This window comes from Orbicella faveolata, unplaced genomic scaffold, assembly GCF_042242905.1.
Source record: "Orbicella faveolata isolate gen_17 unplaced genomic scaffold, um_ofav_v1 contig_3, whole genome shotgun sequence".
NCBI classification, from domain to species: domain Eukaryota; kingdom Metazoa; phylum Cnidaria; class Anthozoa; order Scleractinia; family Merulinidae; genus Orbicella; species Orbicella faveolata.
The window spans coordinates 15905132-15931932 of NW_028301558.1; the positions used below are offsets into that span (position 1 = coordinate 15905132).

A 26801-nucleotide genomic window follows, 5' to 3' on the forward strand; every position below is an offset into this window, starting at 1 on the left:
ACCAAAATGTAACCAAAACAAACCTACACCAAAAACAAACAAAGCAGTCCAAACCCAACGTAACAATGGTATGAACGACAAAACGAGGCCAAAAGAAGTGAACAACCAAACGGGAACAGCAATCCAAACGAAGGAAACCACGGGAACAAACGAAGAGATACGAGGTCAACACAGAAGACGGAAAACGCGGGAGGGGGGGGGGGGGGAGGGGGGGAGGCAAGACAAGAGCAACGGGCGAGGCAGGAACAGAACTAACAGAACTAGCCGGAGCAGCGACGGAACTGGACTGAACAGGCGAAGCAGCAACAGTACTAACGGAACTGGACTGTACAGGCGAAGCAGCAACAATACTAACAGGAGCAAAACGCGGGCGAGACAGGTATAGACGAATAGACGAGGCAAGACTCTTGGGCAAAACAGCAACAGGAGTAGAATCAAGACGCGGACGCTTTATTGGAACACCAATAGTAGCAAGACCAGACGGCGATTCAGCCACAGAACACGACACACGAGAAGACAAGGAAGACTGAGACGTTCCAAACGTCGATTCAGCCATCCGAACATCATACACCCTTTACACAGGTACGCAGGCACAGAGTCAAAGCAAACAGTTTCGCATTTACTTTCACTTTATTTTGGAATGTGTTTGGTCTTCATCGATGCAAATAAAATCTCGGGAACAAGTGATGATTCTTTAGACCCGTTTCCCAGTTCGACTATTGCTCACTTGTCCAGCGGAATATATACAGTTACAGCACTTCAGGAACAATTTATTTTACGACACATTTCTGCAGTCATCGTCTTTATTCACAACATTGGCTGCCATATAGTTTCTTCTAATAGGGCGGACTGAGTTGTTTTTGGAATCGCAGACGCATCATAGCGCCAATACGATTTATTGTGCATTGCGCCCATACGCGTTGGTAAATCGCCAAGGTTTTATCCTTTCATTTGTTTTCAATTTCGCTTGTGTCTTGAACCGCTCACTGACAACTTGGTCAGAGTTCGAGGGCCACCTCGATGGGTGTGACCGATGTGGTCAACCCAAAGTGAGTGTAGGCACCTGATTGTGTTCTGTTCTTCTCATTATTTATCTATTGTCGACCGTAGCCTCAGCGCCTTCCAAATTCATCTCTCATTTTGGCTTACACGATGCAAAGGTCATTACATCCATTTTTTTTTTCACATCCATAGTAGGAACAAATGCACCTAAACATGTGACCTTCCACTTCCTGTACCCTTGCTCGTAATTGGATTGATAGATTTATAGATCAGAGACGAATGATCTCGGCCCAGAGGATTCGCCAGGGCCTTCTATTTAAAATTTCTTTACCTTCTTTTTTAACCTCATGTTACGCCATAATGAAACTTAATTCGAGAAGCATATAATATCGTTGATACTGTTCATAAAACCGATGAATATTCGGGTCAATATTATAGGCTTTGCTTGATTGTTCGTATCTATAGCTTTGGTCAATGTGGGCCTTCAGATAATGTCCTGAATATGTTAAAGCCTTGGTCATTCGGCTGTTGCATTGTCTCGGCGGAGGGAGATAACAGCCAAAAATCAGTCTGGACTTCCACGCTAGCAACCATCATTTACATTATCTTTACACGCAGCATCAATTGTTTTGTTATCACGAGGAGACTAACTAGTAAATTAAATGGACTGAGATTTTCCATCGAATCCCGTGTAAAACATGCTCTTAATGTATCTTGAGTGCTCGGTAGGCGCCGTCAGCGAATTGTTAGCGATCCATTTCTCTCCTCTGATGACGTCACATCCGCTGTGCAATGTACGACGGTCCACGGACCCAAGCAGACCGCTCTCGGGGTCAATAAAGTTGTTATACCACATGATGAAGGTGCCTTTCTTTGGTGGCAGAATAAGATCGGCCTAACGGCAATTCATACTCAGATTGATCTCATCCGTTCTTTCAATTTCCTAAAAATATTATAAAGTAATGAAAAGACTTCGTTATGTTCTCTAAGTAAACATCAAACTGGCCAGGTTAGAACACCTCCGAGGGGATCAGAATTTAATGGACCAACACGATGTCTTAAGATTATCATTCAAGTTGATTTTTATCACATTTGATAATCGGGCCAAAATTTTAACTACTTGTTTTACTATAACTTGGCCAACTCTCAACTGACTTGACATTACATGTAGTTACGCTCTATTCTCAATCAAATAAATGATTAGTTTCCATTCAAGGAAATTTCAAGGTTTTTTTTCCTCCATTAAATAGAGCAGGACATAAAACTGATATGTAATGACCGTGTGTATTGTTGTTGTTTAGTTTTCATAGTTTGCTGCAGCTGCGGTTTTGACCATTTGTCTTGTATTGGACCAGTGTGTCTCTAGACCAAGCCGCCAACCAACAAATCTCAATAAATATCTTGACAACTAAACAACTACTGTGAACTTCTGTGCGTAATTACTACTCACTAACGCTTTGAACCAACAGACTCATCCGTTCTTTCAATTTCCTAAAAATACAATAAAGGAATAACAAGATTTTGCTATGTTCTCTGAGTGAACATCAAACTGGCCAGGTTAGAACACCTCCGAGGGGATCAGAATTGGACTCACAAATTCAGTGGACCAACACGATGTCTTAAGATCATCATTTAAGTCGATTCTTATTACATTTGTTAATCGGGCCAAATTTTAACTACTTATTTCGCTATTACGTTTGAATACTATTACTTGGCCAACTCTGACCTGAATTGACACTAGCTAATTAAGCTCTCTTCTCAGATGAATAAATCTTAAATTCCCATTCAAAAAAAGCTTGTTGTTTTCTTCAGTTAAGGAGTGCAGGATATAAAATGGATATGTAATGACCGTGTATATTGTTTTTGTTTATTAGTTTTCAGAGTTTTCTGCGGTTTTGACTTTTTGTGTTGTTATATTTAGTCGTTGGATATACGCGTCTCTAGGCCAAGCCGTCAACCAAAATCTTTCAGGAAGCACCTTGATAACTAACAACTGCTGTAAGCTACCTTGTGTAAATAATACCCACAAGCGCTTTCAATCTAAACAAAAGGCAGAAAAAAGTAAATTCCCACGCCGGGAATCGAACCCGGGCCTCGGCGGTGAGAGCGCCGAATCCTAACCACTAGACCACGTGGGATGTGCACTGTTGTGGTAACAGTTTTGGTTACTGGTCAGTCATCTCGTCTTGCATTGATCAGTAACTAACTGGTGTGCAAACTTGCAAGCTCAGTTCACTTTGCTACAATTCACTGGGGTTACTAATTACTTACTTCTGCAGTGATTGTAGTGTTATCTGCCACCAAAAAGGCTGTCTGCCCTCCTTCTTCTACATCGTTAAAGTGCCACTGAAACGAAATTTTTGTATGTGAGATCTTTGCTTAGTAATAAAGTTTCAACCTTACTTGGAAACACTGCAAACTTTTTTTTCGCATACGGTAAGCGAAAACTGCTTTTTCAGCCGTTCGAAGTTGGCTGGTTAAGCCCAAAATTGGCGGCCATTTTAGCGCGGCCAAAACAGCCTAGTGACGTCACTGGTTGTATTACTCTCATGCCGCGCTGAAAATTTAGAGTGATTATGGGAGAAGAGATTACTGTTCGAAGCCCCCCAAAAAACATCTTAAGGACATCTCAGAGCTGTAAAGCAGATAATAACAGTAGCCTTAGACATGAAGAGGTCGAGAGTCGATCCTGGGGCTTTCCAGTCTATTTAATTGGATATATTTGCAGGATATTTTATGTAAGCAAGCAAACGAGTGGGAGTTCTTAGATCACAAACTGATCGGGACTCTTGGTGAAATGGCCAGCACTCAATTAAACAATATCTACACTCATAAAGTAAAAAAGACATGAAAACAAGAGAAAGCGGCTTTTGAAAATATTATCCAGAGTGCTGCTGCACGAATCGCAGCAACAACGCTTCGAGTTTTCGAGTCGCTTCGCTTCGAGGAAACCGGACGCTTTGTGAGTTTCACAGCGGACAAGATTGTGCCACAGTGACCTTTAGTCCAGTTGTATCTGCGACATCCTACAAGTTATCACAACAGCAAAAATTTAAGAAACCTTCTTCTTTTATATGAGGGAGCAAATTTAAACTATAAAGGTAAACTAAGTTGCCATGACCCTACAGGTATGTTTTCAGGAAACGAGAGAAAGCGTGACAACGTCGGCGGCGAAAGCTCATATATGCAAATTGTTCAAATTCCGTTTAATGAATCTTCGAAAGGAGTGTAAACTAGCGACGTTTTAACGAATTGTTTTGAACTTGGATACTATCAAATGAAGATCATAGTCATAAGTATGTGCTAAAGAACTCAAAGTAATCCATCGGCCGTGAAATATTGCAATTGGGAGATACGTGTAAAAGAGAAGCGAAATTCCCGCTTTATTTACACTGATACGTATGCGGCGATAAAGCAAACCCTGCTGCGGATCACAATTTTCAAAGATTCATTTTGTCTACCACAAGAACTTTCACTTATTAGTATCATAAAACGATGCCCTCTGTGTGCAAAGAAATACTCGACTCAAAGCTTGTGGACCGTTAATAACTTCGTGATTGTGCGGATGGCTGATGCGCTTATCGCTTTTAATGCTGTAAAGTTGCCGAGGATATATTCGAACCTTCTAATAGACCTTAGATTAACGTGAGAATCCAAATTTCAGAACCAGGCTGAAAACAGACGACGAAATATCGTATTTAGGCTTCAGGACGTGATATAAAAGTTACCACAATCGTCTTCGAAATCTCCAATCGAGTACTCAAGATGTTCGAAAAGTACACTGAGCGGTTCTAATCTGTAGCATTTATTTTGGTGAATCTACGCTCTCTGGCGCCCTCCAACGTTTATGATGTGTATTTCCTGTCAAGGCTGGACAGAAATTGCAAGGTAGAAAACTAGTAGGTATCGACAATATGGAGAATAAACTTGAATAAATCAAGTGAAAACAAGAGAGGATCTAAAGCGCTTCTTGGTTGAATACAACCAGTGACGTCACAAGGTCCTTAATCTCGGTTCCAGAGCCCGGACACAGTTTTGCTCCAAAAAGTCGATTTCAACAGCTAAAAAAAGCACTTTCCGTTAGGATTTGACAGAAATAAAGTTCACCATTACTTTAAGCACGTTTGAAACTATAGATTGGGATAATAAAAGAGAGTACGAAAATTTCGTTTCAGTGGCACTTTAAGGAAATACAGGATCGTAATAAATCTGAAAAAAAGAAAATAAAAGAAAACGGATGAAAACATTAAAACTAACATTATCAAATGCATCAAAATAAATGTATGGCGAAAATTAAATCATAAACATGAACAGATAAAAGGTGATGGGTCATACTGCCCTTTTATGGGCGTTGGCGAACGTAGTTTACGGACCAATAAAATTGAAATGAACTGTTAACAACCTTAGTCATTTATTTCACAAGAATTCCAAGGCTCTTTTCGCTTCAAGATGTAGTTTTTACTTTAAAACTGTTTATATTTTTTTCAATATTTTAGTAAAAGCTGACGAATTTTGCTAATATGTCTGAAAGTAAACTAACACGAAATGCTACTGAACTGAGCCCGGTTTGAAAATGGTTCAGTTGTCATAAAGAAATGATTACTGAAGCATGACCCTTGTCTTTGGTGTTAACTACGGTATTTTATGCCCTCTGTAATATGGACACTGCACATGGCTTTAATAAATAACCAACCTACAGACTCTGCAGTCGGATGCTCTGAGATTATTCTGATGACAGCAAGGAACATTACAGTCTTTGATGGTAGAGTCCATGTGTGCATGGAAATGGCCGAACTTTTCGTACCTAACAACCTAGAAAACATCGTCCGTTGTTATACCTCCCAACTCAAATACGTTTTCCGATTGGAGGAGAACGTGTCACGTGTCGTGGTTCAAAACTCACTGACACCCTAAGGGGAACAAAACTCACCAACTCCATAGGGCAACAATGACTTGAATTTTCGAATCACACATGATCAGGTCGTGCACCTTGAAACTGCAGCAAATTTGTTGTGCCTCCCGGCAGTTTTACCTATATTTGAGTTGGGAGGTATAACAAAACACGTAATGACTGGCCCCACGGCAAACAGTGAGTTTTGTTTCCCCTCGACCTAATTGAAGTCGAGGGGAAACAAAACTCACTGTTTCGCTTGGGGCTAGTAATTAAGTGCTTATTATACGTGTCAATAACCTTTTTAAGTTCAATATTTTTATAATGTTTGCGCCTTATCGATGCATTAAAACTGTTCTATGCCTGAAAAATGTGTCATTTTTTTTTTTTCAATAACTAGACCTGTCAATCATACATTTGAAATTTTCGTAATTGATCGATGTTGATTTGCTCTGAGGCGGAAACCTGGTTAAGACAGGATTCCCACGTGGTGTAGTGGTAAGGATTCGGCGCTTTCACCGCCGCTGCCCGGGTTCGATTCCCGGCGTGGGAAAGTCCTTTTTTTTTTCTTTCCTTATAGAGTCCTCCGGCTGGTGTTAATACTTGATGGACACACTGCATTTCTGCTTTTAAATCAATTTTAAGGGTTTAAATACCTAAACTTACGTACAAGTAAAGATACTTGGATTGTTGCGATCGGTGGACACTGATTATTTGGCTCTAAATATATCCGATCTGTAGGTTTTTGTTCACTGAATTTTCGGTGGCATCTGTCCACCTTCATCAGGGTGAAAAATGGATGTAAGCTACGTTATAACGAACATCCACTTTACACTCTGATGAAGTTAGACAGGTGCCACCGAAAATTCAGGAAAAAAACCCTACAGATCGCAAACATTTAAATCAAATTACAGCTAAAAATTAAAGAGAGACATGCTTCTGTAACAGCCCTTAAAAAAAAACCAACGAAAAAATAACACCAAAAATCAGCTAACTTAATGAAAATGAAAAACTGTTTCCCGCAACTGTTTCTTTTTTCTTCTAACCTTTCTCTGATGTTTTACTGTGAACACGTCCTATTCCGTGGATCGCACAATCTGTTCTGAACAAGCCGGATGTTAAATTAATCTGATCGTACACAAGCAATCCCACGTGGTCTAGTGGTTAGGATTCGGCGCTCTCACCGCCGCGGCCCAGGTTCGATTCCCGGCGTGGGAAGTGATTACTTATCTTTTACATCAAAATCTAATTTCGACTTCATTTCCCCTTACTCTGAAAATTACGGCCTCTTTCAGTTGTTCTTTAGCGGATTTATGCATTAAAACAGTGCGTTCCTTTTGCACCAAGTCAACACATCACATTTACATGTACGTGGATAACAAGTGTATGCGCAGTACTAAATTAAATCAGTTTCACCTGCATTGGTTCTCCACCCTGAACTATTTTTCTCGGCAGCTTGGTTAACTTTATGATCTTGTAAAACAAAACAGTTTGGTTTTAAGTCGCAATATAACATCCGGGATTTTCTGATCTGCAACTTCTCTCGTAGTCAGTTTTAAGCTGGAAAAACGTTGTTGCGCGCGTTAACACCTGTTTTGCAAATTATGGCAACCACGCTTACCTACGGGACATCGAGTTCCAGTTACTTTACAGTATTTGGGAGAAATAACCTTTCGTGGAGACGTCTCAAACCAAGGTCAGCGGTTTTCTCTTGTGGTAGCCAGGCCTGTTGACTAAAACCGAATCTGTGTCGTGGACTATTGTTTTCAAGAAATCCGTGTACCGGAGAGTCTTCTTAATATTCAACTTGTTAAATGACTGCATACTTAATCTTCCTGAAATGAAAATAAAAGTTTTGTTTTTCTGATGACTATTCAACCACAGGCAGCAAGGTAGTCCGTTGACATCAACGTTAAATGAAAATAAATCCCAGGTCAGGAAAATAACACAAAAGCACACATAAAAAGAAAGGAAAAGAGAGACTAGAGAAAGTTTGCCTTAGCTAATCAGATCGATATATCTCCTATTTTAGCCCAATTGGGATGTTTGAGTATACATTATAAAATTAATACAATCGAACCATGTGCGCTTACCATTTGTAAGTCCAGTTAAACCGTACGCGTTCAAACCTAAAAAGTAGATCGAAAATGAAAACATGTCTTAGAATATTAGAAATATTAAAGCGCTTTATACCTACCGGCTACATTTTTCAAAACATAATTAAAAAGAAGAAAAAAATGGTGGATTAATGTGTGAAATAACGGCGCTCAATTACAAATCCAGAAATGTTACGAAGTTGACTACAAAGTGGAAAGACAGCGGTCTTCTTGGAGATTTAGACCGATATTCCATTCACGTTGGATGTGACGTCATTAATATAAAGGAGAAAAGTGGATCGCCAACAACTGGCTCACAGCACCAACAAAGTATTCAAATCACATCAAAAGTTCTTATGATATCGGATTTGATTAATAATTAGCTTAATTCTTTTTTTTTCTTCTTTGCTTGTCTCTTTGCGTAATAATTGAACACATGAGCAACGCAAGGTATAGCCTTTCTGAGAGTTCTGTGTTTACAGATTAACGCTCTCACCAACTCGGTATGGCTAAGGGTATTGACCTATAGACATTTATCTTCTACGACAACCCGGGGTTGAAACCCGGTCTTGGAATTTTGTGTTTTTCCTTATGAAAGTCTTCTCTAGCTTTTCTAAGCTGAAGTAATGACAAAAATCCCAAACAAACAAACAAACAAACAAACAAAACAAAACAAAATTAACATATAGGCAAGTATAGAAATATGCTTATACTTTAAGAAAACGTCAAGATTCTTTAAAAATCAACAATCATGCAATTCATAAGAATAATTGGCGAATTTGATGTTACAAAATACTGGGATCTCCTTGCAATTTTATTTCTATAACTGATTCTGTAACCTAGTGAACATCCCACGTGGTCTAGTAGTTAGGATTCGGCGCTCTCACCGCCGCGGCCCGGGTTCGATTCCCGGCGTGGGAATGTAAATACTTTTTTTCTTTTCGTTTTTGATTTGACTCCTGAAAAAAAAAAAAAATTAAAAATAGATAAACAACCTTTATCTACCTTTGGTCAGTGTTTATAGCCAAAGGCTAGGGGGTTTCTCGTACTTAATAATTGTGTTCTTATGGCCAGACCTTGCATACGGCCAGCTCGCCTGAAATTTGAATTGATCAATCAGAATTCAACAGGTGGGAAAAACTTCACTGTCCTGACGTCAATGTAAGTTAACAGGAATGGCATCGAAATCAGGTAACTTTTCTCACTAGAGACGGCTTTAAATATTCAGAAAAAGAGATTTACAATTCCAAATACCATATCACATTGTGAAAAGTAAAAAATATCAAACATTTTGTGTCTCCAAGCTTCTAATTTGGCGCCAAAAATGGGTGTTCGGCGTTCGGCATGGCAACTCGCGCTCGCTCGCCGAGTTCGTCGAGTGTCGCCAGGTAGGATAATAGTTGTGTTATTTTGAACAAAATATGCTGTACCTCGTGAAATTAAACCCGGAATTCTCAAGTTAACTATTGGAAGAGGCCAAAAGAACTTTAGTATCGTGTTTGTTTTTGTTAGTTGTGAAGAAAAAGGCTATTTTCGTCTCGTTTCGGTAGGACAGCTCAGTTTTGACTGCCGCTCGTACTGGGGGTGCAGCCGCCGTATGCACGGGACTTTTTCTCTTTTTTTTCTTTTTCATTAAATGGGATATAGTTATTAATATGAACTAATGTTGAATAAATAAATGGGAAGATATCATCTCTTTGCAAATCCTGACAGTTTGCAAAAGCCTACGGAATATATTGTGCCATGAAGTTTCATTTTAGTAACCTGAATGCTCAACTTTGGTGTTTTTACAGCCAAATTTAACCATGTAAATAAGGGGTAGGGGTAGGGAGAGGGGTAGGAAAGCAGCAGCGTGTTAAGGAACGGGAGTGGCCAGGTAGATATGAGTTACCAGAAATGGTTAGAAGAATGTTGTATTGCGTAAACCCAAATGCACATGTAGTGAGGAGTACGCAAAGATATTTGGCGTATAAAATAGGAATGGCACGAATATTGAAGAGCAGTTTTGACGCCTCATTTCATACGAGTTCAAAACGTTTCTGTAAGGTACAATGATTAATTAAAATACGTTGAATCGAGTCCATTTCGCGGAAAAAATGAAGCCGAATTAGAAAAAAAATCAGCCGAAAACCCTTTCCGCGAGTTTAAAGACTTAACGTGTCCACGTATCATAAAGATGGCTTCTACGCGAGAAACTCAATGTTCCTGTGTTAGACTGCCTAAAATATCCTCATGCTGATACTACGAGGTCAACCATTACTGACTGAAGCGGTAGAAACGTGCTATAACTCATCTGTTAAATTATGAGCCCCGCCAACAGGCAGAGCTTCCAAAAATTGGTCAATAGACTCATTCGAGTTGTTCTCCTCCACGGAAATCTTTAGTAAAAGGCGAAAGATTTGTGCGTGTTGAAGGAAAACCAGAGTTACTGTGGATTTTGGATACTAGGTGTTTTGTTGTACAAGATGCTACACAGCGTGTGGGATATAAATGTACTGAAGTCTACAAATACGCATGCGCGTATTCAGCATGAGTAACAGCTAGTAAAGCAACAACTTTTCAGTACTGACAGTGTCATTATCTTAGTGAAGTCTTAAGCTCTTGAATGAACAGAATCTCCTCAATTCTGCAATCATGGAAAGTCAGTTTTGTCGGACGCTAGACTGTCAAAGTGATCCCATTTTATGTTGTGACCAGTGGTTTTCACATGATCAGCAATGGCTGATGAATGGTCAATTTTAGCAGGGGCCTTGTAATTTGCCGTTTTCCTGTCAAGGAGTCTTCGTTTTGTTTTGCCCACGTCAGATAATTCATTAATTACAGCCCCAGAAACCGGCTTTATAGATGACTTTGGATTTCTGAGAGCGGTTGAAGTGTATTTTGTATGGAAAGTGGGATTTGATGCGGCATGTGTTCTGAAATATGATCTTAAGGTTGACAAAAGAGATCTAGGGTGCGTCCCTTTGGGATGATCTGGACCAGGATCAGGGATCCAAGATCACTCGGATCATGGTGCATCAAAGGAACTGATGAATCCGTGACCAGAGTGGATTCGTCGGTTCCTTTGATGCACCATGATCCGAATGATCTTGGATCACTGATTCGGATCCGGATCACCCTAAAGGAACGCACCCTTGATTTGGTTACTGTGAGGACATAAGTAGGGTGACAGGTTTAAGACATCTTTTTGGGAAACTGTAACTTGAACAGGGTTATTTGGCTTACTTTTATTCTTGTTCAATGGTCTTCAATACATCGTTAATGTTTAACGTGTTACGACCTTGCATCGAGTGTAACCAATTTGCAACGGGTGTTTTCTCAGATCGTTAATAGCGGCTTGCAACGGAGATAGTGGGGAGCAAATTCGGAAAATGAGGAGCAAGTAACTTCCCATATCGTTGCTTTAAGAAAAGATAAGGAATTTTTGTTGTTGTTTTTCTTGCTCCCAGATCAGGAATCACGCAGCTCAACAAATTGGGAAAATTGATGTTACAAAATACTGGAATTGCGAGACAACATCCCACGTGGTCCAGTGGTTAGGATTCGGCGCTCTCTCCACCGCGGCCCGGGTTCTGATGAAGTTGGACAGATGCCATCGAAAATTCAGTGAAAAAAAAAAATTCTACAGATCGGAAACATTTAAATCAAATTACAACTAGAGAGACATGCTTCCGTAACAGCCCTTAAAAAAACCCAACGAACAAATGAAACCAAAAATCAGCTAATTTGATGAAAGTGAAAAGCTGTTTCTCCAAAATGGTTTTTTTTGTTCTCCTTTCTTTAATGTTTTGCCGTGAACACGTCCTATCCCGTGGATCGCACAGTCTGTTCTAAACAAGCCGGATCTTAATGTTGATCCAAACGAGCAATCCCACGTGGTCTAGTGGTTAGGATTCGGCGCTCTCACCGCCGCGGCCCGGGTTCGATTCCCGGCGTGGGAAGCGATTAATAAACTTGTAAATTTCAATCTAATTTCGACTTCATTTTCTTTTACTCTGAAAATTATGGCTTCGATAAGTTGTTCTTTCGCAGATTTATACATTAAAGCAGTGTGTTCCTTTTGCATCAAGTCAATACATTACATTTACATGTAAGTGTATAGCAAGTGCGTGCGCATTTTAAATTAAGTCTTTCACCTGCATTGGTTCTCCACCCTGAACTATTTTTCTCGGCAGCTTGGTTAACTTAATGATCCTGTAAAACAGAACAGGTTGGTTTTAAGTCGCAATATAACATGTGGCATTTTCTGACCCGCAACTTGTCTCGCAGTCAGTTGCAAGCTGGAAAACGTTGTTGCAAATTATGGCAGCCGCGCTTATCTACGGGACATCGCGCTCTAGTTACTTTACAGTATTTGGGAGAAATAACCTTTCGTGGAGACGTCTCAAAACAGGGTCAGCGGTTTTGTCTTGTGGTAGCCAGGCCTGTTGACTAAAACGAAATCTGTGGCGTGGACTACTGTTCTTCAAGAAATCCATGTACCGGAGAGTCTTCTTAATATTCAAATTGTTAAATGACTGCATTGTTAATCTTCCTGAAATGAAAATAAAAGTTTTGTTTTTCTGATGACTATTCAACAACAGGCAGCGAGGCAGTCACTTGACATCAGCGTTAAATCAAAATAAATTACAGGTGAGAAAGGTAGCACAAATTTAAAACACACATAAAAAGAAAGGAAAAGAAGAAAAAGTTTGCCTTAGCTAATCAGATCGATATATCCGCTATTTTCTATAGCCCAATTGGGATGTTTGAGTATACATCATAAAATTAATACAATCGAACTGTGATGTGTACTTGCCTTTTGTGAGTTCATTATTAACCTGTAGGCGTTCAAACCTAAAACGTAGATCGAAAATGAAAACATCTCTTGTAACATTAGGAACAACATTAAAGCGCTTTATACTTTTTTCAAAACAAAATCAAAAAGAAGAAAAAAATGGTCGATTAATCTGTAAAATAATGCTTAATTACAAATCCAGAAATGTTACGAAGTTGATTACAAAGTGGAAAGACTTATCCATTTGCCTTACATGTCGTGCAGATCATCCTCATCCAGATGGAGCTGCTTGTGTTTCCCAGCAAACTTCTTCACCTTCCACAATTAAAAAAAGACGTCAGCAAGTTTATTTGGTCAGTTTAGACCTAACTTTTAAGATCAAATCTTTAATTAAGTTTATTTTAATTGTCCACGTTCGATATATGAATATTCTAAATTGGCTCTGAGGCTTTTAACATAAACTCCTATAGTTGGTGTTGTTTCCTTTGTATTCAAGTCTCTTTTGGGAATTGAGGGACAAAAGAAACTTCAAAAGTTTACAATTTTGACCCGAAAGCCTCGTAGCCATGTTAGAATGTTGATAGACCGAACGTGGCTAGTAACAGGCAAACAGAGGCACCTGCCTCAGTCATTGTGTTTTTTGTTTGTTTGTTTGTTTGTTTGTTTTGTTGTTGTTTTTGTCGTTTTTGCTGTTTTTGCCATCATAAACAGCCTTAATACCAAGGAAGATAATTAAACCAAGGATATTGCCTCAGTCATTATTGCTTTATTTCTGGCTACGGCCCTGTTTGAATTATATATTAAAATTGAAATTATTAATACTGTTTTTCGTGATGATTACTCATGCGAACATTTCAAAGCCATTTCGCTGGGACTTGATCATGATCACATGTCAAAAGAAAATAGTGAATAATAGTGCTCGGTTACGTTTACACCGAATTTTTTATACATATTCCAAACAAAATATATCAAAAACAGTCTTCACAAGCCTAGAAGGTCAGTTCTGTTCTCTACGTGCCCAGAACTAGTATCTAGGATGAAATCAATCTGATAAGAGCTGGAACATGTAATCTTTTAGTTTAATGATGATATTTCTCACTGAAAACTTTTTAAGGTTACTTCCCATCTTCGCAGGTGCCCCTCGAGAAAAAAATCGTACGCGCGCCAGTTTCAATAAAACCCCAACAAACTATATATCATAAGAAAGCTTAATAAATGTACTCTACGAAAAAAATACAATTTCAGCAATGTTTTCTTTTAGGAAGTGTCAGGAGGCGGTAAGGCGTGAAACGACCGAGGCTTCTTCTATTGAATTTATCGGGTATCGGATTCCGCAGTACGAGCAAAATGGCTGCACAGTCTTATTCACAAGGCATCAATCAACGAAAGTGTGTCGGGCTTTTTCGATATTCTGATTGGTTGTCTAGATATCCACTTCTAAAGTTGGAGTAGCTAAAAATATGCGAGACGTGTTGCGTAAATGGACGCACGGGAAAAATATGTTAAATATCAAAATTTCCCGACACACTTTGGTTTTTCATTATCTCTGGAATGTTCTGGCAAAATTTCACGAAAATCCGTCAAATCTGCATACCCTATAAATTCGCTCAAAGTGGATGTATTCGTCCAAAAATCAAATGCGAGATTTTAGCTTGTAAAGGTTCGTAAACAACTCACGCCACGCCCGGAGATTATCACGCCTAATAAAACCGCAAGCCAGTGGAACAACAGGACCTCCTAGTGCCTATGACGATAGATCAAGATTTCCCGGGAAAAGCATCGCATTGCAACATGGTTTTTTTATCACGCTCAGTGGAGTTCAATTCAGGACGGCGACGTAATATAATGGGCAAAGACGCCAAAGGCAAAGGCAAAGGCAAAACCCGCGCCAAAAAGGTTAAAGGAGGAAAATGTGCCGCTGAAAAACAAAACGTTAAGGAATCGACGGACAGCTTAAGAAATACCCTTATTGCTGAAATGAGTTCCCCTGGGTAGGTTTCATTTTCTTCATCACTTCCGCCAGATTCCGACGAAGAATCTTGTTCGCAGCCTGCACTGACGTTAACTTTGATTTTTAAGCTACTTGCTCCAAGGATATTCGAACGCTCCGGATCTTCAGCAGACGCCGAGATTGTCGAAGGCGTTTGGCCAAACCAAGGGCCTTTGTCGCTTTCAGCAAGGTTTTTTTTTTCTTTCCTTGACAATATGGAGCTTTTTCTTTCTTCTTTGGGCCGGTTTTTTTCGTTTTCTTTACCCAAGGCCTTTTTTCTGCTTTTGATTTTTCCATAGGAGTTAGCGTAAAGAGCTTCCAGGTGGGAATTTTTGTCAAGTGCGTGATGTAAATAAAAATATGCAAATGACATGAAATACGAGCGATGAGCGTTTGCCGCGAAAATTTCCCCAGGGTTCTCGCCCGTTGACAAGATTGTGACACCTTCCTAGTTTATTAACTTTATTTGAAAATACGTTTTTTTCTAAATAACTCGGCCGCTTTTTGAGATTTTTAATGTTTTTCTTTTGGAAACACTAGATAAAATGACGAACTTAAATTTTGTCAAATAAAAGAAAAAACGATTTTTTTGGCCTCTGAAGGTGGGAAGTAACCTTAACACGCCTACTTGTCATGTTAAAAGATACCTCTTGAGCATTGATAAAGCCATCCCTATTGTCATCCCAAGCGTCAAATTTTCCAGCAAATGATGTTTCTTGTGGGAGGGTCCAATTTCTTGTGGAAAAAGTTTTGCTTAGTTACTGTTTGGACTGAACATGATTGTCACCCAATGAATGAATAATAGACTGACTGACTTGCAATAGCGCCTCGCCCTCTGGCTCCACTTCCAGCGGGTTTGTGCGAAGTTGGGTGGAAACGAGGGTCTGTTGCTTGATCTTGATTTTAAACTGGAAATCGATCGTAATTTTAGTCAGGAAATCCCGTGTTCCCTGTTACCCGCTCTTTCAGTGATGACTTAATGGAAAGAGCCAGTGGACGAGACCCCTTGCATCGCACGTCTTTCAGCTGAATGCAGTTACTAATCAGTTCAATGGAATATCAACAAAGGAAACGACAAGGTACAAAAAAAGTTAAAATTTTAACGCATCCTCACCGGCTATCGTCAAGATCGCATCTAAGTCTGCCTCGTAGTTGAAAACACCTGACGTACTTGTTTGAAGTCCGCTTTCTTTAGAGATGATGTGATCACACTCCTCATCATCTGATAACAACTCAGGAATTTCTTAAATTTAAGTAACAGTAAAAAAGCATGAAGGAGGTTTCTCGCGGAATTCAAAGTGCCGCAGTGACAAATATAGAATGAGAAAGTCTCTAAACCATCATTACAGTAGCTCGAAGACAAAACCTCCGCTAACGGAAACTTTACGCGGATAACTGATCGAGTTCCTTCAACCTCGTTCCCAGGGGTCTCTTATCTTCCCACCCTCCCGGAGAGAGAGAGGAGACAGCTAGAAGATGACAGACCCTGGAAATGAGGTTGTCAGACACTTGGTCGTGGTCGCCACACAAAACTCTTATTTTTAATCTGTCTTTTACGGACACCTCTCCGCTCTAAGACACTTAACATGTCGTCAAGGGACCCTCTTATGGGAGGTGCTGGTACAAACATTCTGAATCATTTCGAAAGAACTAACTCCCATTTATTCAATATACCAAAATTGAACAAAATCATCAAAAGACTAGTCTTATTGGATTTATTTTGCCTACTACATTTATATACGCTTCAAATAGCAGCTAATTTGGTTCGACCCATATTAGTAAAACATCAAAGCATTCAGAATCAGAAAAAAAGAGATGCATCTTTGCTGCAATTCCACTCGACTAGAACAAATACTTTGCTGTAGATTCGTAGAGGGTGCATGCTTAAAATGAACACCGTATTTAAAGTTTCCGATGGATTTAAGCTGGATAGATTCATATAGCTGACATGAAGAAGATTACAATCCCTTTTTTATTTTCTTTTAAATCCAATATTTGCCTATTAAAAGGAAGACGCTTCGTACCACGCCTGCACTCAAGGCGATCCCGCCGCGAAAATTGCTTTTTGGGAGTGATTTTGATTGGCTATTTAGAGGTCATGCCAGTCATTGTCACTCAAGCATAAAAAGTGAGCGGAGAGCATTCATGTGAAAATACAAACAAAAGGTACATATAGAGCCAAAGAAAATTCGCCAGATGCGAGGTTAACATGGCCAGATCAATCGCAATGAATGTTGCAGTATAGCTGGCTTTTAGAGAAATGTTTATCAACGAAGGACTCGAAGGTATGTGTTAATATCAGGCACATGTAATTCGAAAATGCGCGGCTTAAAACACTTGAAAGGCCGGCCATATGCTTCTGGCCAAGCTTTTCTTCACAAGGCATAAATAATCTTTAAAAAAAACATGTTAGTTTTGCACACGTTCTTCTACCAACCTCAGCTCTGTTTTGATTTGATCGTACATAAAACATAATAAGAAAGGAATAACAACAAATATCGCATGTTTTGTTGTTACTAACGAATAATATATCTAAAACACAATAAACACCATAAAAAAGCGATGCCTTGAAGTTTGAAAGCTAAAATTGGCTCTATTTGTCTTTTCTACCGACATAGGACACTTATTTATAATAGATGAACACGCAATTTAAAACTTAATGTATGAACCAGTGCGATTTCCCTTTTATTTATCAGATTAGTCTTGCTTTTTCTCTGGAGATCGTGAATCAGTATCGGTCGTTATCCAAAACTTTGGCTTCTAGATGAACTCAACAAACTTCGAATGCTTTTTCCTTAAAGTTTATTGGGAACCAATCAGACATGATGTTACAGCAAGCATCTTTTCGTGTGTTGTTACTACACTTTTCGCGCTGACTGCAATACTGGGAAATGGCATCGTCATGCTTGTAATTTGCAAAACACGAGAACTTCATTCGCCATCTTTTACGCTGCTGTTTTGTTTGGCGGTCTCAGATCTTCTTGTTGGAATGGTTGTTCAGCCATGCTTCGTTGCTTACAAAGTAGCGAAGCTTCTAGATCATTTCAGCCCGTATTGTAAACTGAGGATGGTTCAGTTCTTTTGCGGATGGATAACTTCTGGAGTTTCTGTCTTAACCCTAAGCGGAGTCTGCATCGATCGACTTCTCGCCTTGACCCTGCATCTGCGGTACAGCAGTCTGATCACAGTGCCACGGGTGGTTATGGTTATAGTAGGAGTTTGGATCGTTTGCTTTGCTGGAACCATCATAAAGTTTTCGTTTGACAAATGGGTCATTCTTCCAGGTATTTTAGCAGTGTCGACCCTTCTAATGATTGCGTTTTGCACAAGTAAAATATTCCAAATTACCCTTAAGCATCAACGTCAAATAAACGCGCAAAACCAAACAATGATTGACTTACAGAACAACACTATTACCGTAATTAAATGCAAAAAATCGGCCGTAACAGTTCTCTACGTTTATGGTTTGCTGCTGGTTTTTTATCTCCCGTTCCTGGTAGCTATGGCCCTTGAAGCAATCAACGGTCCCACGCGCTCAGTAAGAATGGCTTACGAATACGCTACAACGGTTGTGTTAATAAACTCCTCAATAAACCCTATTATATACTGCTGGAGAGTTAAACTAGTGCGATCCGCAGTCAAACAATATCTGAAAAGGCTGTTTTTCTGTAATAAAAGTTAGCCCTCCTTGACTGCAAAGGTGCAAAATAGTTTGAACTGTAACATATTGGCGTAAGTGTACTTCTTCCTTGTTGCACGACGGGAAATTTTGGCTTAAGCATGCATAATCTAAACGACTGGAATATTCGGATTTTTATTTTATTCGTACTGCGGTACAGAAAGTACATTTTCCATTCTCTTTGTTAATATTTTTTTGTTTGCAGTGCCATCACAGATCTTTTAGTCTTGTTTATTTTATGTGGACAGTGAGTTACATGTTATAGAGTTTTCTTAATTGTAAACGTATCTCAAACATCGGGACTCCATTTTAACAACATTATTATAGGATGGTCTGCTACACTTTTTTTTTCCTCTGAAGCTAGCCATTTAAAAACATTTGATCTGACCTGTTACAAAGATTTTCGTCCCTACCAACCTGCGCATAAAACGTACAACAACGTCATGATTGTCATAAAAAGACGATCGTGGGCGTAAATGACAAGGCCTTTCTCAGTTACCTCACATGTGACAGGCGTAGGTAATCGTCTCATCTTACATAGTGCCTGTATTCCTATATTATTGATGTGCCACATATATGAAAAATGCAACCGCAGGGATTGAGCCCAGTTGGACTGCGGCGGTGAAAGGGTTCAATAGCCATTTTCAAGGTTAGAGTTTTTTTTCATTTACAATGTGATCAAAAAGGTAATCCAACGTGAATGCAAAGCAATTTCAGGCTAAAGCTACAAAATAGCCCGAAAATGCCTTACATATATGCTAGATTATATTGCAATGCAAATGCCGTATTTACTCGATTAAACGCCGCGCCGTTTATGAAATTTTTCGTTACCTGAGGGCGACGTTTATTTAAAATCCAATTTATTTCTTGCAAACAAAAGTATGGTAGGAGCATTGAAAGAGCAGACTACAAGTTAGAAATTAAACTGAACATTGTCGCCAGAAACTGAAGCAATGACACCAGAAGCACCCCACACTTAGGAAACCAGAGTTTTAGAATAAAATAGGCCTGGGAACGAACCGCTGCAATGACATCAACCGCAGAGGGCAGCTGGTTCCTAAAAGGGAAATCGTCACGTGCCAACCAGATGGGATGTTTGGAAAGGGTGATCAAATAGGAAAAAACCAGAGGGATAACTGTGAACTCAGCAATGTCAAAACCAAACAGCACATGACGGAGACACAATGACGGAGCAGACGGAACAGCAAGGACTAACCGAGACTGCACCCAAGCCAAAACACTCTGGGCCAAAGAGCACTCAAAAAACAAATGGCCAGCAGTCTCTAAGGAAGCACCACAAAAACAATCAGGAGGAACAGACGACGTGCGAAAAGACAAACGAAGACGATCAGCAGTGAGAACTACACCATGAGCAAGTAACCAGGAAAAATCAGCCACATGACGATCGAACATTAGGGTCCATGTGTGCATGGAAATGACAGAGCTTTTCATACCTAACAACCTAGAAAAGATCGTCCTTTGTTATACCTCCCAACTCAAATACGTTTTCCGATTGGAAGAGAACGTGTCACGTGTCGTGGGTCAAAACTCCATAAGTGGAGCAAAACTCACTAACTCCCTAGGGAAACAATGACTTGAATTTTCGACCCGCAAGTAATCAGGTCGTGCACCTTGAAACCGCAGCAAGTTTGTTGTACCTCCCGGCTTCAAGCAAATAATTCTTTTGCCGTTTTTCCCATATTTGAGTTGGGAGATATAACAAAACACGTAATGACTGGCCCCACGGCAAACAGTGAGTTTTGTTTCCCCTCGCCCTTAATGTTCCCCGAGGGAAAGCCGAGGGGAACATTGAGGTCGAGGAAACAAAACTCACTGTTTCCCTCAGGGCCAGTAATTAAGTGCTTATTATACGTGTCAATAGCCTTTTAAAGTGCAATATTTTTGTAATGTTTGCGCACTATCAGGGTATCAAAGCCGTTCTGTACTTGAAAAATGTGTCAATTTTTGTTTTCAGTAACTTGACCTGTCAATCATACATTTGAACTTTTCGTAACTGATCAATGTTGATTGACTCTAAGGCGGAAACCTGGATAAGATAGGATTCCCACGTGGTCTAGTGGTTAGGATTCGGCGCTTTCACCGCCGCTGCCCGGGTTCGATTCCCGGCGTGGGAAAGTCTCTTTTTTCTTTTCTTTTAAGGCTGGTTTTCACTAGAGCATAAGCACAAGCACAAGGATAAGCATAAGCACAAGTGAAAACAGCCACGACATAAACATAAGCATCAGCGGAAACATGAGAAGAACGAACCCACTCATTTGTCTTGTGCAGTTTTCACTAGTAACGCGCTCGACATAAGCATAAGCATCACTTGTGCTTATGCTTATCCTTGTGCTTGTGCTTATGTTCTAGTGAAAACTAGCCTTTAGAGTCCTTCGGCTGGGGTTAATACCAGATGGACACACTGCATTTCTGCTTTTAAATCAATTTTAACGGTTTAAATACCTAAACCTACGTACAACTAAAGACACTTCGATTGTTTCGATCGGTGGACACTGATTATTTGGCTCTAAATATATCCGATCTGTAGGTTTTTGTCCACGGAATTTTCGGTGGCATCTGTCCACCTTTATCAGGGTAAAAAATGGATGTAAGCTACGTTACTGAACGAACATCCACTTTACACTCTGATGAAGTTGGACAGATGCCACAGAAAATACAGCGAAAATAAAAACCCTACAGATCGCAAACATTTAAATCAAATTTCAACTAAAGAGAGACATACTTCTGTAACAACCCTTAAAAAAAACCAACGAACAAATGAAACCAAACATCAGATAATTTGATTAAAATGCAAAACTGTCTCCCGAAACTGTTTTTGTATTCCTTCCAACCTTTCTTTAATGTTTTGCCGTGAATACTTTCTATCCCGTGGATCGCACAATCTGTTCTGAAAAACCCGGATCTAAAATTATTCTTAGCTTTAACGAGCAATCCCACGTGGTCTAGTGATTAGGATTCGGCGCTCTCACCGCCGCGGCCCGGGTTCGATTTCCGGCGTGGGAAGCGATAAATTAACTTTTACATTAAAATCTAACTTCGACTTCATTTCCTTTACTCTGAAAATTATGGCTTCGATAAGTTGTTCTTTCGCGGATCGAGTTTTGCATTAAAACAGTGCGTTCCTTTTGCACCAAGTGAACCCATGGTATTTACGTGTACGTGGATAGCAAGTGCACGCGGATTACTGAATAAATTAAGTCAGTTTCACCTGCATTGGTTCTCCACCCTGAACTATTTTTCTCGGAAACTTCGTTAACTTTATGATCCTGTAAAACAAAACAGTTTGGTTTTAAGTCGAAACAACAGGCGGCATTTTCTGATCTGCAACTTGTCTCGCAGTCAGTTGCAAGCTGGTAAAATGTTGTCGCGCGATTAACACCCTTGTTACAAATTATGGCAACCGCGCATACCCACGTGACATCGTTCTATATTAGTTACTTTACAGTTTGGGAGTACTAACCTTTCGTGGAGACGTCTCAAACCAAAGTCAGCGGTTTTGTCATGTGGTAGCCAGGCCAGTTGACTAAAGCGGAATCTGTGTCGTGGACTATTGTTGTTTAAGAAATCCATTTACCAGAGAATCTTCTTAATATTCAGCTTGTTGAATGACTGCATTGTTAATCTTCCTGAAATGAAAATAAGTTTTGTTTTTCTGATAACTATTCAACAACAGGCAGCCAGGTAATCAATTGACATCAACGTTAAATGAAAAAAATCCCAGGTCAGGAAAATAGCACAAAAGCACACATAAAAAGATAGGAAAAGAGAGACTAGAGAAAGTTTGCCTTAGCTAATCAGATCGATATATCCCCTATTTTCTATAGCCCAATTGGGATGTTCGAGTATACATTATAAAATTAATACAATTGAACCATGTGTACTTACCATTTGTAAGTTCATTATTAAACTGCAGGCGTTCAAACCTAAAAAGCAGATCGAAAATGAAAACATCTCTTAGAATATTAGAAATATTACAGCGCTTTATACTTACTGGCAAATAAAAGAAGAAAGAAATGGTCGATTAATGTGTGAAATAACGCTTAATTACGAATCCAGAAATGTTACGAAGTTCATTACAAAGTGGAAAGACAGCGGCCTTCTTGGAGATTTAGACCGATATTCCATTCACGGCGGATGTGACGTCATTAAAGGAGAAAAGTGGATCGCTGATAACTGGCTCACAGCACCAACAAAGCATTCAAGTCACATCAAAAGTTATGATGTCGGATTTGATTAGTAATTAGCTTAACATTTCTTTTTTTCTTCTTTGTTTGTCTCTTTGCGTAATAATTGAACACATGAGCAACGCAACGTATACCCTTTCTGAGAGTTCTGTGGTTACAGATTAACGCTCTCATTACGTGAGGGTCATGTCTGAGAACCAACTCGGTAAGGCTAAGGGTATTGACCTATTCTCTATTTTCCAATTGCCCATAATTCACTCTGTTTGCCCCCCAAATTTTGTATAAACTATCGTTGTGAAATACTCTTGGGAATATACAGACTTCCCAAAAGAATTTCACAACAATAGTTAATACAAAATTAGGAGGGCAAACAGAGTGAATTATGGGCAATTGGAAAATAGAGAATAAACATTTATCTGCTACGACAACCCGGGTTTGAAACCCGGCCTTGGAATTTTGTACTTTTCCTTCTGTAAGTCTTCTCTAGCTTTTTTAAGCTGAAGTAATGAAAAAAATCCCAAACAAACAAACAAAACACAAAATAAACATATAGGCAAGTATAGAAATACGCTTGTACTTTAAGAAAATGTCAAGACTTTTTACTCTAAAAGAAACAAACTCTTGACAAGATCAACAGTCATGCAATTTATCAAGATAACTGGCAAATTTGATGTTACAAAATACTGGAATCTCCTTGCAATCTTATTTCTATAACTGATCCTGTAGCCTAGTGAACATCCCACGTGGTCTAGTGGTTAGGATTCGCCGCTCTCACCGCCGCGGCCCGGGTTCGATTCCCGGCGTGGGAATGTAAACACTTTTTTTTCTCTTCGTTTTCTATTTGACTCCTGAAATAAATTTTTAAAAATAAATAAACAACTTTTATCTACCTTTGGTCAGTGTTTATAGCCAAAGACTAGGGGGTTTCTCGTACTTAATAATTGTGTTTTTATAGCCAGACCTTGCATACGGCTGGTTCGCCTCATATTTGAATTGATCAATCAGAATTTAACAGATGGGAAAAACTTCACTGTCCTGATGTCAATGTAAGTTAACAGGAATGGCCTGGAAATCAGGCAACTTTTCTCACTGGAGACGGCTTTAAATATTCAGAAAAAGAGATTTACAATTCCAAATACCATATCAGATTGTGAAAAGTGAAAAACACCAAACATTTTGTGTCTCCAAGCTTCTAATTTGGCGCCAAAAATGGGTCTCCAGCGTCCGGCATGGCAACTCGCTCATAGTTCGTGATCCCATTTTATGTTGTGACAAGTGGTTCTCACATGATCAGCAATGGCTGATGATTGGTCTATTTTAGCAGGGGCCTTGAAATTTTTCATTTTCCTGTCAATAAGTCTTTGTTTTGTTTTGCCTACGTAAAATTCTTCACACTTCCAGCAACCGGCAGAGAACCGGCTTTATAGATGACTTTGGATTTCTGAGAGCGCGCGATTCAAGCGATTTTTGTATGGAATGTGGGATTTAATGCGGTAAGTGTTCTGGAATGCGATCCTGAGGTTGAGAAAGAGGAGATTTGATTTGGTTACTGTGAGGACCTTAGTAGGGTAACAGTCTTAAGAAATCTTTTTGGAGAACTGTAGCTTGAACAGGGTTATTTGGTTTACATTTATTTCTTGCTCAATGCTTCAATACATCGTTAATGTTGAACGTGTTAACACCTTGCATCGAGGGTAACCATTTTGCACCGGGAACTTTCTCAGGTCATTAACAGCGACTTACAAGAGATGGTGACGAGCAAATTCGGAAATTGAGGAACAAGCAAATTCCGATATCGTTGGTTTAAGAAAACATCAAGAATTTTTTTGCTGCGAGATCAGCAGTCATGCAGCTCAACAAATTGGGAAAATTGATGTTACAAAATGCTGGAATTGCCTTACAATCTAACATTTAAAGTTAATCTTCTCACAAGAGAACATCCCACGTGGTCTAGTGGTTACGATTCGGCGCTTTCACCGCCGCACACCGGGTTCAATTCCCGGCGTGGGAATGGAATCATTATTTTCAACTATTTTCCTTTTGTTTTCGTTTCTTGTTTTCGATCAGTAAACAAAGGACCTTTACTTACCTTCGTTCGTCAATGTTTATAGCCTAAGGCTATTGGTGTCCTCTTACTTACTTGTGCACTTCATAGCCTGAATTTTAACAGAAAACGGGAAAATTAATAATGATATTCGCTAACATTAGCTGATTGTTGACTAACTAAATGGGAAAAGATCATCTCTTTTTTACAAATCCTGAAAATTTGAGAACATGTGGCAAAACGTACGGAAAATAACATGCTTGAAGCATTTAATTTGGTGATCTGAAAGTTTTATTGACGTCTTTTGAGAGCCAAACTTAGCCATATGAATAACGAGTGGGGGTAGTGAGAGGGGTAGGTAGAGGGATAGAGAGAGGGGTAGGGAGAGGGGTAAGGAGGCAGCGGCAGGGTAGGTGAGGGTGGTGGCTAGATAGACAGGAGTTACAAGATTGAACAATGGTTACAGGAATGTTGCCTTTGACGTTTGTAAACCCAAATACACACGTAGTTCTGTATAGAAGACTTTTTTTAAAATAAGCTCCTGCTGATAGTCCTGATAGGACAACCCTCAATAACGGAGGAGGTCTGAGAAACGTCCTTCATTATACGGCTAGCTCCGAGAGCGGGCAAGATGAACCAAATTAACCCAGCGTTATAATTGATTACCCGAGCTGGCAAGATGGCGCTATCATGCCCGCTCGGCACTACCTGCTCTCTCACAAGGACAATTTCCTCGAAAGTCATTCGAGTTGTTCTCCTCCACGTAAATCTTTAGTAAAAGGCGACAGATTTATGCGTGTTGAAGGAAAACCAGAGCTTTTTATGTTTAAGGTGAATGGCCGGGCCCCCAAAGTGCAATGGAGAGTGCAATGCCCGCCAGACATACAGATTAATCTGTCACACAACCACGGTCCGCCAAAAACGGGGATGTACCAACACGTCAAACTCAACGGGGGATCGAACCCCGGCCCTACAAACAAATAACACAGAAACAAACAAAAGGGAAACAAACAGGTAAAACCTCAGACAACAGGACAAACGAACACTGTTCCAGTACAACGGCAAAAGGTGAACCCAGGAGGGGCACCTGTCAACAGACTTATCCTATATAAAAATACGTTCGCCACGAAATGTAACTAAAACAAACCTACACCAAAAACAAACAAAGCAGTCCAAACCCAACGTAACAATGGTATGAACGACAAAACGAGGCCAAAAGAAGTGAACAACCAAACGGGAACAGCAATCCAAACGAAGGAAACCACGGGAACAAACGAAGAGATACGAGGTCAACACAGAGGACGGAAAACGCGGGAGGGGGGGGGGGGGGGAGGGAGGGAGGCAAGACAAGAGCAACGGGCGAGGCAGGAACAGAACTAACAGAACTAGCCGGAGCAGCGACGGAACTGGACTGAACAGGCGAAGCAGCAACAGTACTAACGGAACTGGACTGTACAGGCGAAGCAGCAACAATACTAACAGGAGCAAAACGCGGGCGAGACAGGTATAGACGAATAGACGAGGCAAGACTCTTGGGCAAAACAGCAATAGGAGTAGAATCAAGACGCGGACGCTTTATTGGAACACCAATAGTAGCAAGACTAGACGTCGATTCAGCCACAGAACACGACACACGAGAAGACAAGGAAGACTGAGACGTTCCAAACGTCGATTCAGCCATCCGAACATCATACACCCTTTACACAGGTACGCAGGCACAGAGTCAAAGCAAACAGTTTCGCATTTACTTTCACTTTATTTTGGAAAGTGTTTGGTCTTCCTCGATGCAAATAAAATCTCGGGAACAAGTGATGATTCTTTAGACCCGTTTCCCAGTTCGACTATTGCTCACTTGTCCAGCGGAATATATACAGTTACAGCACTTCAGGAACAATTTATTTTACGACACATTTCTGCAGTCATCGTCTTAATTCACAACATTGGCTGCCATATAGTTTCTTCTAATAGGGCGGACTGAGTTGTTTTTGGAATCGCAGACGCATCATAGCGCCAATACGATTTATTGTGTATTGCGCCCATACGCGTTGGTAAATCGCCAAGGTTTTATCCTTTCATTTGTTTTCAATTTCGCTTGTGTCTTGAACCGCTCACTGACA

The 26801-nt window shown here is 40.0% G+C and overlaps 9 non-coding genes and 2 pseudogenes across 9 annotated transcripts; 7 read left to right on the forward strand and 4 right to left on the reverse strand.

Annotated features, from left to right (window-relative positions):
* Nucleotides 1-1437: 1437 nt before the first annotated feature.
* LOC149106621 (transmembrane prolyl 4-hydroxylase-like) lies at nucleotides 1438-26365 on the reverse strand (annotated as a pseudogene).
* On the reverse strand, nucleotides 3069-3140 carry Trnae-cuc (transfer RNA glutamic acid (anticodon CUC)). Its single transcript has one exon. It is a non-coding gene; the product is annotated as a tRNA-Glu (tRNA).
* On the forward strand, nucleotides 6375-6446 carry Trnae-uuc (transfer RNA glutamic acid (anticodon UUC)). Its single transcript has one exon. It is a non-coding gene; the product is annotated as a tRNA-Glu (tRNA).
* Trnae-cuc (transfer RNA glutamic acid (anticodon CUC)) lies at nucleotides 7040-7111 on the forward strand. The gene has a single exon. It is a non-coding gene; the product is annotated as a tRNA-Glu (tRNA).
* Nucleotides 8839-8910, forward strand: Trnae-cuc (transfer RNA glutamic acid (anticodon CUC)). The gene has a single exon. It is a non-coding gene; the product is annotated as a tRNA-Glu (tRNA).
* On the reverse strand, nucleotides 10296-10417 carry LOC149106626 (U5 spliceosomal RNA). The gene has a single exon (XR_016210077.1). It is a non-coding gene; the product is annotated as a U5 spliceosomal RNA (small nuclear RNA).
* Nucleotides 11859-11930, forward strand: Trnae-cuc (transfer RNA glutamic acid (anticodon CUC)). Its single transcript has one exon. It is a non-coding gene; the product is annotated as a tRNA-Glu (tRNA).
* Nucleotides 20499-20570, forward strand: Trnae-uuc (transfer RNA glutamic acid (anticodon UUC)). The gene has a single exon. It is a non-coding gene; the product is annotated as a tRNA-Glu (tRNA).
* Nucleotides 21388-21459, forward strand: Trnae-cuc (transfer RNA glutamic acid (anticodon CUC)). Its single transcript has one exon. It is a non-coding gene; the product is annotated as a tRNA-Glu (tRNA).
* Nucleotides 23378-23449, forward strand: Trnae-cuc (transfer RNA glutamic acid (anticodon CUC)). Its single transcript has one exon. It is a non-coding gene; the product is annotated as a tRNA-Glu (tRNA).
* Nucleotides 25394-25503, reverse strand: LOC149106631 (U5 spliceosomal RNA; annotated as a pseudogene).
* Nucleotides 26366-26801: the final 436 nt, after the last annotated feature.